Consider the following 13969-nt stretch of genomic DNA (forward strand, 5'->3'; position numbering starts at 1 on the left):
GAAGTTATAGTAAGTCCTACAGGTTATAAAAACAGATTTTTTTTTTTTTTTTTTACATTTCCTGTTTATCAGGATGAACTACAGTGTTTTGGGGCTTCTTCCCTAAGCTGCTATGAAATTTTCCTCTTCTTGGGTCTTAGCAATTTTTTGGAATGTCCTGCTTTTTATATGTGCCTTGCCTCACTTGTCACATACCTCTAAATCTATTTTAGAGGCTAGATAATTAAAACTATTTAATTAACAAACTCCTTTGAACAGAAGCCAACACAATCTTTCACTTGTCACAAGTACCAGTTTACAGAGTAATAAACATTACCTTGCTTTTTGGTCCCCAAGCCTTTTTCTGTCACTCCTGGATTAATGCCTTCTAAGAGATACAAAAATGATTACAATTAAAGAAAGTAATTGTTTCCCTGGGAGACCATTTGAATGCCTAGGAGTACACCCATATCTTTACCCTATTCTTTTAACATGCAACATGGTATAGTTTCTTAGTTTTGTCATATGCTCCTTGTGTCACCACATTCAGATTATGGCACCTCTCAAGGATTCATTCAGTTCCCTCATCTGTAAAATGAGATCTGAACTTCCTTCTAGATTTGTGAACTATAGTTGATCCCCAAATTTGGATCTTATTAATGAATGTCCCTGGAATACCTGCTGGCATTTTCTGTTTTTTTTTTTTTTTTTTTCCTTTTTAAGCAAGTTTTACACCAAGATTTTTTCAGTGAGTAATACTGTTGTGTTCCAAATGTGGCAGATAATTGATTCTGATTTACTGTTTGTTGTCATAATAGTGCAGTACAAGCCTTTACTAAATTACGTATTGCTTTTATAACTTAACTGGAATTATGTACCTAGATCACTTTTCCAACAATTCTCTCCTTTTTACTGGCAGAGCTTGGTGAATCCTTTGCCAGTAATAAACTGTGCATTGGGAAAGTTCGACTTCCACATTAAGAAGTTAATGACTTGCATTTTTTGAAACCATATTTGCCAAACAGTCTCTTCGGACACTTAGACTTTTTTAAAGCTCTATTTTATTTGGCTGGCTTGAAATGTGAATTGAATAATCTCTTTGGTTCTGGTGGTTCTGATGCATCTGTTGCCAGCAGTGGATGTTGGCCTAGGGACATGTGACTTCCATTACTTAAGGATGAAGAGATTCCAAATGATTACTAAAGATGTTCTCAAGAAGTTATGCACCTTGGACCTGGTGAAGCTAATCAAGCTTCAAGTAGAGTGTTTTTTAGATATCAAAATGCAGTTATTGTAAGAGTAATTAAAGCCTTTGAAAACTTTTTTTGATATGACCCCAGTGTGGCTTTCCAGGGTCTAGAGTACTCCAGGGTGGGTTCCTCATCACCAGTCGACAGTGTAGTCAAAAGGAGCAGCTACTGGTTCATATGTAATCCCAGCTATAAAAAAGACTGATGTGGCTTTAGTTTCACAACTGTGTTATTTCTTGTTTTATTGTTTTTTAACTGTATCTAAGTATTATAATATTAATTTGTGTTTCATTCTTTTATAATATCTAAGGTTTACTAATCAACATCAAAGTCAATGTTTTTTGAATACATGAAGATTTGGAGGACAGGGAGACCATTTTTCATGGTGCTTTAGCCTGTTCATTGAAAATAAAGGCTACATGTCCAATGATTTGATTTTCCTCCCATGTGAATGTAGTTAAAGAAAAGATGTAAATGAACATTTGTCTGTTTACTTAATTATATAATTTCTATCCGACTTCAAAAATTGAAAAGGAAATATTTTATCCTTACCATTAACTAAATGGTTAGCCAGGTCTACATGACAGTTAGCCATGACTACAACTAAAATAAAGAAGCAAAGGTGAGCAGAATGGTAACTATATGAATAGTAACTTTGAGTTGGGATAAATGGAACTTAAGTGACCTCTGACAGCTCTCCTCCTCCTTCTACAGTCTATCTTATATAAAATGCAAGAAGGTTTAGATAGAGCTTTTCCCTGAGCAGAACACTGTGCCAGCTACCAGTTGAGAGCCCCTGCAGTGTTGCCTATGCTTTGTCATGCCCTGAGTATCCAGAAAACCTAGAAACAGATAACTGTCATAAATTTGTTAAGGAACTACAAAAATTACTTATTATCTGCTAAAGTCAGTGAACTGGCCTCTAACAAACCATGTGTGAAGAATTATCATGCCAGTTTTGCAGATCATGATTTTGCAGTTATTTTGGCTGCCTTTTGAACTCAGCCTCCCCATGTTGCCTTGAAAGTTAGGGAGCTCAAAACCAATCATACTGTGTTTCTCACTAATACCACTGTTGCCCTAATCGTACAGCTCAGAATATCTTACTACTAATATCACATATTTTTATTACAGCTCTCCTTAGGTGGTATTCAATTGCTATGAAAGTGTTAATTTGTGAATAATTTGTTTCCAGAAACTAGTTTTTTACCATAACTGTTTTTATTTATGGTACTTAAAATTTCTGGAAAATTTATTTTGAACTGTGAACTTCAGAAGGGTTTGGAATTCTTAATTATATTTGAAGAATAGTCACATACCAATAAACTGGTGTACTACATGGATGCCAGACTCCATTAGAGTTGTAGAAAGATGTTTGGCTATAGTACACTTGACTACTTTGTTTTTTTATAATATATCAGATAATTTTAAATTAATTTTAATAAAAAATAATTTTAAAATGAAAGTAAGTGAAACATAAGAAAATTGAGAATGCAAAACAATCTTTTAAAAATAATTGATAAGGTAATAAATTTAAGATGCTAAATTTGTCATGTCAGTTTTTCTTATGTAAAAAAAGTGTGTTTGAAGACAATATATTTCTCTTTTGTGTGTCATTGGTATTATAATTTAAATAATTTAGATAATGTGTGGGATAGCTTATCTGAAAGCCAAAATGTTTGTTCTTGATTTCAGTTTATTTTGCTAAGTGCCAATAAAATTTACTTCATTGGCCTTAAATTCACTGCAACAACATACCTCTATCCCCTTCTCCACAAAAGAAAGGAAGACAAAGAGGTAGCACAAGAAAGTAGACATAGGGGAGGGAACTTTTAGATGATTAGCTTATGGTAATTTTTAATTTCACAGGAATTTCCTTTAAGTGATACATAAAATGGTAATCAACAAAAGGCATTAACAGAAAAATGTTTTAATTTTTGACTTCGTATCTTTCATTCTAACTCATTTAAACAATTCCTTAACTCTAGAAATTGTGACAAAAGAAACAGCACTCTACTATTAAGGTTCATAAGGAAGCTCTTGAAGATATCCACTAACATTAGTTTTTATGCTTGCTGAAATGTGTGATCTAGTTCTTTTACTCTGATCCAGCTTCAGTTCTTTAGTTATTCGTCTTTGATTTCTCAGTGCCCTTTTCTCTTCTTCCCCACTGATCACCTCTGCCAGAAATAAGCAGGGACCTCAGATAAAAGTTTTCCAAATTGGTAAGGAGGAAATAATAGTCATAAATTACATAGTTACTTACCTAGTTTTATTTTATTTAGAAATATTATGATTTTCACCTTATCTATAAATTTGTTTTCTAAGATTATGGTTCGTTAATGAGAAAAAAATAAGGGCCAGAGGAGCACATGAGCTATAATAAGGAATCGGATTCACCTCAGGAAGGAAAGAAGTACCTTAGAGGTTTTAAAGACTATGAACTTGAGGAAAGCATTTTTAGCTCCATATTCTAACAATGATTTCAGATAATGTAAGGATTCACAATGGGGTGTGCAGTCCTGGGTCAGAAGATTTGTCTTGAATGGATCACTACAATGTAAGATGCAACAACATACATCATTTGTAAGTTAATTTTTTGTTAGATTATTTTACATTTTAGAGAAAATGCTGATATATTAATTGTATGTTTTAAAAAGACGTAAAGTACATTTCAAAATATTGAATTTTGTTGGGAAAAATGAGTGAAAATTATCTGTTCTTCTACCTGAATATATCTACATCTTTTATATTTATCTTAATACTGTAATTTAAAAAAATATTTTTAGACCTACATACAATTTACTAAAATTTTTCATAATACAGTACAGCATCCCAAATTTTCTCTTGCTTTTTTTCTATCCCAAGCTTACAAACTTTACAAGTTTTTATTCAGTTAGTTGGTTAGACCATGTCCTGATGACACATTATCACATTCAGGGCTCTTCATTGTGGTTCGGTAACCACATGGAATGCTGAATGCTGGCTATCCCTCTTCATATGAGTGCATATAGATCCCTAATGGCATTGAGTGAGAGAATCATAATACAACAGTTCAAACACATTATCACTATTAAAAAATTTATTCAAAAGTGAGTATTCTGTTATTTCAATAAAGAGTCATCTTTGTAGTTAATTACTAAGAATTCATTCTTTAGCTTTTATTGCTGTGGGATTATTATAGGAATTATTATGCCAATTTTACAGATCATTATTTTGCCATTATTTTGGCTGCCTTTTCAACCCTCACCATATGGCCTTGAAAGTTAGGGAGCTTCAAAAAATTTATGGAAAGATTTGCATTATGTTTTAATTCTATTTTTCCACAGACATGTATTTGGAGATATTTCTTTAAGTCCTCTTAAAGAGGTACGTATAGTGATAAGTTTTCAAACTGATCAGGAGACCATTTGAACTTATTACACTCTTAATTTAAGTAGCAGATTCCACAGTGATAAAAATTCTTTTAAAGTTTATATTCCTAGAAAGTGAAAATATAATTACGTTTAGAAAATTCTTATTAATATATGTTTCAAAGAGCAAATATCATTCGAGTGAAATGAGGTATATATTCAGAATGGAGTTCTAGCATTAATTAACCTATCAATGCACATCTTTAAATTTGAAATACTGTTCTTGCATTATAATGAAGAGGAAAATGGGCCTTCCACAGCACCAAATCACTCTTAAATCAAGAAATACTTGAGCAGCTACAAAATGCAAAGAAAACACCATGCACTTTTTTGGTCATTAACACCTTATGTTTATTATGTTACAAGTGTATTTTATGGGGGAAAAGGTGGGGTCAGTCAAGTTAATACAGCTATTTTTTTTAATTGTCTCTTAACAGTAGATCCTTCATTTTTTGAAATAATTTCCCTAAAGGTTTTTTCTTCATAGGCATTCAGGTTAACCTTAGTTCCCATCCCTAAAAAGTGTAGATGGAACTGCTAAAATGTATTTAGTTTATGAATAAGTTAACAGTAATTACCTTACCAACTTCCTGGGGCTCCAGTCATGGCTGGTGTCATTTTTGGTTCCTTTTTTTTTTTTTTTGACCGGTAAGGGGATTGCAACCATTGGCATGGTGTGGTCTGCACCACGCTCAGCCAGTGAGCGCACCAGCCATCCCTATATAGGATCCTAACCCGCGGCCTCGGCACTACCAGCGCCGCACTCTCCTGAGTGAGGCACAGGTCCGGCCCTGTAAGCTTCTTTTTAACCCACATATTCAGGGTTGAATTAACAATGCTTGGCGGAAACAGTATCAGAGTTAATATCAGAGTCTAGCATTTTCTAGATCTGTACAAGTCATTAGAAATAAAGTTCCCCTTTTTTAGCTAGCCATATTCATTTTACAGTGATTAAGAGATTTATTTAAATTGATTTTGTGTCCGTTCACCGAAAGCTTCCAGAAGGAGAAAAGATCATTGGGCATGTACTTTCTTTTGTGTTAGGATTTGTTCAGTAAACAGTTATCTATTACATATAATATTTCATTTGAAAATTTTATCCTAAATATAATACCCTACTAATACATTTCATAAAATGCAGTATAGATATTTTAAAGATAGCACTATTGAGAATAACAAAGCAAAGATATGGTTGGGTCTGTTTTACTAAATTAAAATTTACGTAAAAGCCTAATTAGAAGGCTAGCTGCCTTTTACCAACCCACGGCATCTTTTCAGTTCCTACTCTTTCCCTCTCCCCACAAATAAAAAAGGTTTTGTTTGCCTGTCAAATCAATAGATCTTTTCTTTATTGTTGCCCTAGGTAGAGAAAAAACTTTATATTTTTCATCATCTGTAAGTGAATTGTGATTCAAACTCATGAACTACAAGGAAAAACTCTAAAATATTAGGAGCATTTTCTGTTATTTTTAAAAAAGGGAAGTCATTTATCTCTGTTAAATTGAGTAAGAGGGTTTTTTTCCCATCTAATCTAAAACTTTAAGAACATTTCAACATGGTTTATAGAGGGATTTAGTAGCTTAGCTTTCATTAACACAGTAGCAAATAAATGTAAATATTGGCAGGCTACAAACTTCCAAACAGTTTTTGTGATATAAGAAACTAGTACTTAACTATTAGTGCTGCCATCATAATTTCATTACTGTGGCTTCTTTACACACTTTCTCCAGTGACGCAAATACAGACGTGATTTTTTGGAACATCAGACTTAAGGCTGCTTTCTCTCTTCTTCATTACTTATGTTGGACAAACTACCATTTTCATTTGCCAAAAAAAATCCCACAGTTCAGTAGACTTCAGTTTTGAGGTCTCTGATGTCCTCCTTAGACCACCAGTAGCTTTGTCTCTTGGTGATCAGAAATTGGACACTTTTTTGATGTTTAACAAACCAGACTGTTATGTGACCTCTAAGGAAGAATATAGCAAAACAAATTTTCTAAGCAACATCACTGGAAACATAACAGCAAATCCCTTTGGAATGCATCCTTTAAAACACAGGCCAAATCATTTTTATCAGGCTTTATGAAATTTGTATTAAGGTGATGACAGTAAGTGTCTAATAGGGGAAGATATTAGAAGTTTTATGTGTTTTCTTTTACCTATATCCATATACAGAAATGACTGAATTCAGACGCACTGAATTTTGGATATATCTGTACTCTTGTGCTTTAACCAGTTCTAAGAAACTAAGCTTTAAATATATAGCTTATGGATTCCGATTGCTATTATTCTTATACTATAACCAATTCCATGAAACTAATGTTAAAGTAGGAACAAGTTTATCTAATTCCACCAACTTCCTTATTGCCAGTTCCTCCCCGCCCACCTATTGCTTCCCCTCACCTCCACCCCATACACACTTTCTTTACTATATTTGGAAACATTTTTTTTCAACCTCATTTGTTCTCCCTTCTGTTTTTTTGGCTTTTTACTTATTTGTATAACCTTTCCAATGATGTCCTGTGGATTATGCTAAAGTATAATAAATAAATCACATAGAAAGTTTGTATAGACTTAATATCATCAAACCATAGTTAAAAGAAGCTGAGAGGTCTTTTCAAAGAAATATGATGTTAACTCTGCTATTTTTGCCTTTTCTGCTTAGCACTTTAGTGTTTTTTTAATGAAATGTTCCAAACTGCTAGCTTTCTCTTTTAACCTAACTAGATGAATCATATTTGATTATCAAGTTGAATTCTCAATCTTGTTCAAGCAGTTGGCTTTCTCCTTTACTATTAAAATTAAATAAATTCTCTTATTATGTAAATTTTGTTTTAAAATCTATTTTGCTCAAGTCTTAGTTCTAGGTAATATGTATTTTTAAATGGGGCTAGTTTTATTCTCTTGCTTACTCTATTCTAAACATGAGTCTGTTCACATTGGATGCCCCTACGCAAGTGGACTTCTTTTTTTTTGTCTCTCATTTGTCATTAAACTTTATATGTTACAAAAAGGCCCAAAGTTTTATCTTCCACCTTCTTTGTCTTCCAAACCTATCATAATTCACTTTTTAGGATACCTTAAATATTGCCTCATGTAGCAGTATTGGATTCAGGGATATGGTTTTGAAGAGAATTCTACAATGGTGCTATTTATATTTACCCATCTAATATTTAGAATGCATTTAAGTATCCATTTTTATCTGAGTCTTAATAGGTTGAATTTTACTAATTTGTAACATAAAGCACAACAGTTGTGAAGATATATGTATAAATGAGCCTGCAAATGACCGCCCTGCCTTTGCTACCTTTCATGAGACAGTATCTTCTGAATAACCTGTTAACTTGAAAGAAAGTCTTTTCTTTCCCAACCTCATTTAACCTAACAAACTGTAAGAAGGGATGAGGACCTTTTCTCTTCTGTAGCCAAAATAAGCAATTATGACTTTTTCTGTAACTGTTATTTCTGGGCAATTTTTTTTAAAGTAAAGAAAAAATTTTTGAAGTAAAATTTTCTGATTTAAAAAATGAGAATTATGATTAATAATGATCTGACTTAACTCATTAAGGTATGTTAGATCTTATCAAATTTATTTGAGAAACATATGGTCCTTAACTTTGAAGACTTTTCATATTGAATTCCTAATAAATTTAGTTCTCATGTTTATGCATATGTTTGCCTGGACTTTGTTGCTTTGCGTTGCTTTGCCCCCCACAGATTTGTCACCCCACTTCCCCTGGGTGACTGAGATGAAAGGATTAGTCAAAGCCTATCTCTACTAAGCAGTGAGAGGCCCCAAAGTGGTTAATCTCCTGGAACCCTCAAGAGAGAGGCATTCCTTCCTTGGGAAATTAACGCTGAATTGGGGTTCTCTTCCTGCATTTATTTTCCAGACCAGGAAATTACAGGAAGAGAACAAAGGTGGGGTTATAGATTAACAATATAGGCTGGTAACTTTCAGTGAAACAAGCCAGATGACATTCCAATAAGGCAATTAAGTGGTCCTGTCAACAACAGTTTGATCTTAGCAAACATTCCTTCCTATAGCAATTTCTCAGTATCTTTACATAACAATCAGTAACTAGTCTGTCTATGAACCAGCAACCTGCTGTGCCACAATCCTTATCTTGCAACAAAGACTTATAGCCTGAGGGAAATTTCCAGTCCTCCGCAAGGTCAATGTTTGAAACTGCAAGGCTTTGGAAAACCAGGCCCTGTGAAGTACATATGCTTTTTAGTATATTCCACAGGACTTAAACTCAGATTTTACTGGGAAATGTAAAATGAAATCAGCTTTTTGGGGGAGGAGAATATTTGGGGGTTTTTTTGTTTTTTGTTTTTTTTTTGGTTTTCTTTCCAAACTTTTTTTTTTTTTTTTAATTTTTATTTTGTCCATATACATTGTGGCTGATTATTGCTCCCCATCACCAAAACCTCCCTCCCTCCTCCCTCGCCCCCCCAACAATGTCCTTTCTGTTTGCTTGTCGTATCAACTTCAAGTAATTGTGGTTGTTATGTCTTCTCCCCCCCCCGGTTTTTTTTTTGTGTGTGTGTGTGTGTGTGTGTGTGTGTGTGTGAATTTATATATTAATTTTTAGCTCCCACCAATAAGTGAGAACATGTGGTATTTCTCTTTCTTCCTTTTTTTTTTTTTTTAATTTTATTTTGTCGATATACATTGTGGCTGATTATTGCTCCCCATCACCAAAACCTCCCTCCCTTCTCCCTCCCCCCCCAACAATGTCCTTTCTGTTTGCTTGTCGTATCAACTTCAAGTAATTGTGGTTGTTATATCTTCTTCCCCCCTCGTTTTTTTTTTTTGTGTGTGTGTGTGTGTGTGTGTGTGTGTATGTGTGTGTGTGTGTGAATTTATATATTAATTTTTAGCTCCCACCAATAAGTGAGAACATGTGGTATTTCTCTTTCTGTGCCTGACTTGTTTCACTTAATATAATTCTCTCAAGGTCCATCCATGTTGTTGCAAATGGCAGTATTTCATTCGTTTTTATAGCTGAGTAGTATTCCATTGTGTAGATGTACCACATTTTCCGTATCCACTCATCTGATGATGGACATTTGGGCTGGTTCCAACTCTTGGCTATTGTAAAGAGTGCTGCAATGAGCATTGGGGAACAGGTATACCTTCGACTTGATGATTTCCATTCCTCTGGGTATATTCCCAACAGTGGGATAGCTGGGTCGTATGGTAGATCTATCTGCAATTGTTTGAGGAACCTCCATACCATTTTCCATAGAGGCTGCACCATTTTGCAGTCCCACCAACAATGTATGAGAGTTCCTTTTTCTCCACAACCTCGCCAGCATTTATCGTTCAGGGTCTTTTGGATTTTAGCCATCCTAACTGGGGTTAGATGGTATCTCAATGTGGTTTTGATTTGCATTTCCCGGATGCTGAGTGATGTTGAGCATTTTTTCATATGTCTGTTGGCCATTTGTATATCTTCCTTAGAGAAATGCCTACTTAGCTCTTTTGCCCATTTTTTAATTGGGTTGCTTGTTTTCTTCTTGTAAAGTTGTTTGAGTTCCTTATATATTCTGGATATTAATCCTTTGTCAGATGTATATTTTGCAAATATTTTCTCAGGGAGGAGAATATTTGTACAAGTATATACTTACTCTTAAAAAATATGTTTGAGGCAAATTTTTTTATCATTGATTATTTAAAGATGTGGCTTTTTTATTGCTTATGAATATTCATGGGGTACAGTGCTGACCGTCACCACTCGAGCCGAAGATGTGACAGGCAGAACAATACTGGCAGCACACCCATTACTGCAAATTGCAATTATACCCCGTGTCCCCCACCCAACTATCCCCGGCTTCCCTCCCCATTCCCCTTTTCTCCATTCCACTTTGTATCCCTGGGTATGCTCTCTTCCTCTGCCTGTCCAATGTACCACTGTGGTCTTTTTTTCCTTCCTTCTTTCTCTCTTAGCTCCTACTTATGAGTGAGGATGTGGTATTTTTCCCTCTGTGCTTTGCTTATTTCACTCAACATAATTTTCTCCAAGCTCATCCATGTTGTTACAAATGGCCGAATTTCATTCTTTTTTATGGCAGAGTAGTATTCCGTGGTGTATATATACCACATTTTCCTTATCCACTCATCTGTCGATGGACATTTAGGTTGGTTCCATATCTTGGCTATTGTAAACAGAGCTGTAGTGAACATAGGAGTGCAGGTATCCCTTCGACATGATATTTCCATTCCTTTGGGGATATACACAGAGGTGGAATTGCTGGATCGTGTGGTAGATCTATCTGTAGTTGTTTGAGAAACCTCCATACTGTTTTCCATTGTGGTTGTACTAATTTACAGTCCCACCAACAGTGTAGGAGCATTCCCTTCTCTCTACATACTCACCAGCATTTGTTATTCTCAGTCTTTTTGATTACAGCCAGTCTAACTGGGGTCAGGTGATATCTCACTGTAGTTTTAATTTGCATTTCCCTGATGATTAGTGATTTTGAGAATTTTTTCATGTACCTGTTGGCCATTTGTATGTCTTCCTTCGAAAAATGTCTGTTCGGCTTCTTTGCCCATTTTTTAATTGGGTTATTTGGTTTTTTACTGTGTAATTCCTTGAGTTCCTTGTATATTCTGGATATTAATCCCTTGTCAGATGCATAGTTTGCGAAAATTTTCTTCCATTCTGTAGGTTGTTGTTTCACTCTGTTGATTGTTTCCTATGCTGTACAGAAGCTTTTTAGTTTGGTCCGTTTGTTTATTTTTTCTTTTGTTGCTTGTGATTTTGGGCTCTTGTTCATAAAGTCTGTGCCCAGACATAGTTCCTGAAGTGTTTCCCCTATATTTTCCCTCAGTAGTTTTACAGTCTCAGGTCTTATACTTAAGTCTTAATCCATTTTGAGTTGATTTTACTGTATGGTGAGAGATGCATGTCTAGTTTCATTCTTCTGCATATGGATATCCAGTTTTCCCAGCACCACGTATTGAAGAGGCAATCTTTTCCCCAATGTATGTTTTTGTTGCCTTTGTCAAATATCAGATGGCTGTAAGCCTGAGGGGTGATTTCTGGGTTCTCTGTTCTGTTCCACTGGTCCAAGTGTCTATTTCTATGCCAGTACCATGCTGTTTTGGTTACTATAGCTTTGTAGTATAATTTGAAGTCAGGTAGTGTTATGCCTCTGGCTTTATTTTTTTTTGCTTAGGTTTGCTTTGGCTATTCAGGGTCTTTTGTTGTTCCATATGAATATTGAGATTGTTTTTTCCATTTCTGTGAAGAATGTCATTGGTATTTTTTTCTAAGTCTTTATGTTTTTCATTTTAAGCAAACTCCTATCCCATCTAAAAGACTCAGCTCAAAGATCACCTCAGTGAATCTTTTACTGGTCCTCAAGCTTAGTCTGGCTTTCCCTGAATCTAACAGTTGCTTGTTATGATACAGGTCTCTATTATCAGTTTCATGATTGTACTGTGTTCATCTGTTTAATATATCTATTAGACTGTGCACTCCCTGAGGGCAGGGACTGATTATGTCTTTATTTTCTCAGCATAAAGCACTGTGCTGCCACAGTGATGTTAAACATTGAGGTGTAGGTTTGTGATATCAGACTTCTACCACTAACTGTAATAAATTTACTGCTAGTAACCCTGTAAGATCCCCAAGGCCAGAAAACGCATAAGGGACAATTGCAAAAGAAAGCAGAGGAACCTTAGCTCTGTTGGTGCCCAGAAACTTCAGGGTAGGGCTCTGAGAAGTTGGACTGGAGCATCAAAGCACCTAAAGGGGCCTCTTCTGTATCTTAAGTTCAAAACTGAGTGTCACACTGTAGTTAATAATAATGTATTGTATGTTTCAAAATAGCTAAGGTATAGGATTTTGAAAATTCTCACCACAGAGAAACCTAATTTGATCATTTCACAATGTATACGTATATCAAAACTTTACATTTTACCCCATAAATATGTGTTGTTATTATTTGTCAATTAAAACTAAAACTAACAAGGGAAGACTGAAAGGAAAGAGTGTGCAACAGCAGTAGAGAGGAAATTGGGTTTTTTCACATGCGGAAGTGGCTCTCTTCTGCCACATGGGATGAAGAAATGTGAGGGAGACAGTCCCATCCAGTGACCCCCACCTAATTTTTAAGGTGATAAAATCAAGCCCCTCAAATTTAACTTTCAGATTAGTGTTTCTTTATTCCCTCATTCTTGGGTATAGTGTGAAGAGGGGGAGTTGACAGAGATTTGATTGCATCTTCCCCCCTCAGAGCTTTACCAAGTGAGCTTTCAATAAATGTTTATTTATTCATCAAATCAGTTCTCTTGTCAAGTAAATTCATACAGTATTTATTTCTGACATATTCTTTTCTTACTGTTTTGATATTCTTAAACTTAACTCTGAAATTCACATGTTCTCAATGTTTTTGCAGCTTATACACTTCTAGAATTATTATTACTTAGTGCTTGCACTGGTATTGGAAAGATTGATAATATAGTCCTAGGAGGGTTCTTGAATTATGTTTGACCTTTGAGCCTAATGTGTCCAAATGGAATTAGACCATTTTCTTATGGAAAAAAAGCATTGACATACTTAACAATAGAAAGCCCTGAAATCTTTATTTGAAAAGACATTTATTCATATTAAGTATTCATTGTATCCCTCTAGCCAGTGTTTTAATCACTTGAGTTATCGATATTTTCTTTCTTTTGGTGGCATAAGGGTTAGAATATGATCTCTGCCTTCTGTACGGCAGACTTGGTAATGAGTAAGTGCAAATGACTTAATTTAGGCTTGTATGGTATTGGACAATACTTGCTCCATTAAATCAGTATAAAATGCATACCTTATTGGATTATTGAAGTGCTCTGCACATAAGAGGGTACTTCAAAAAGTTCATGGAAAAATAAAATTAAAAGATAATATGTATCTTTCCATGAACTCTTTGAAGTATCTTTGTACTAACATAAAATCAAACAAGAACTATTTTAAATAATGAGGCATCTAAAGGTCTTGTTTTAGGTGGTATGTAGAGACATACAAAGGAGGCTTTTTTGGGTTTTTTTTGGTTATGGATATTCATGAGATACAAAGGTGATTGTCACCCCTTGTGCCCATGATGTGGGGGCCAGATTCATACTGGCTCTATACCTGTTACCACAAATTGCATTTGTACCCTGTGTCCCTCACCCAATTATCCCCAACCTCACTCCACCTCCCCCCTTCCCCCCACTCCACTTTGTAGCCCATAGAATGTTCTCTCCCTCTCAAGTCCAACACACTACTGTGGTCTTTCTTTCCTTCCTTCTTTCTTTCTTAGCTCCCACATGTGAGTGAGTGCATG

The 13969-nt window shown here is 35.0% G+C and overlaps 1 protein-coding gene across 3 annotated transcripts in view; it reads left to right on the forward strand.

The window, feature by feature from the left end:
• WASHC3 (WASH complex subunit 3) overlaps nt 1-13969 on the forward strand; it is a 57915-nt gene that overhangs the window by 24442 nt on the left and 19504 nt on the right. The gene's annotated exons all lie outside the window — the stretch shown is intronic.

This window comes from Cynocephalus volans, chromosome 12 (assembly GCF_027409185.1).
Source record: "Cynocephalus volans isolate mCynVol1 chromosome 12, mCynVol1.pri, whole genome shotgun sequence".
Classification (NCBI taxonomy): Eukaryota; Metazoa; Chordata; class Mammalia; order Dermoptera; family Cynocephalidae; genus Cynocephalus; species Cynocephalus volans.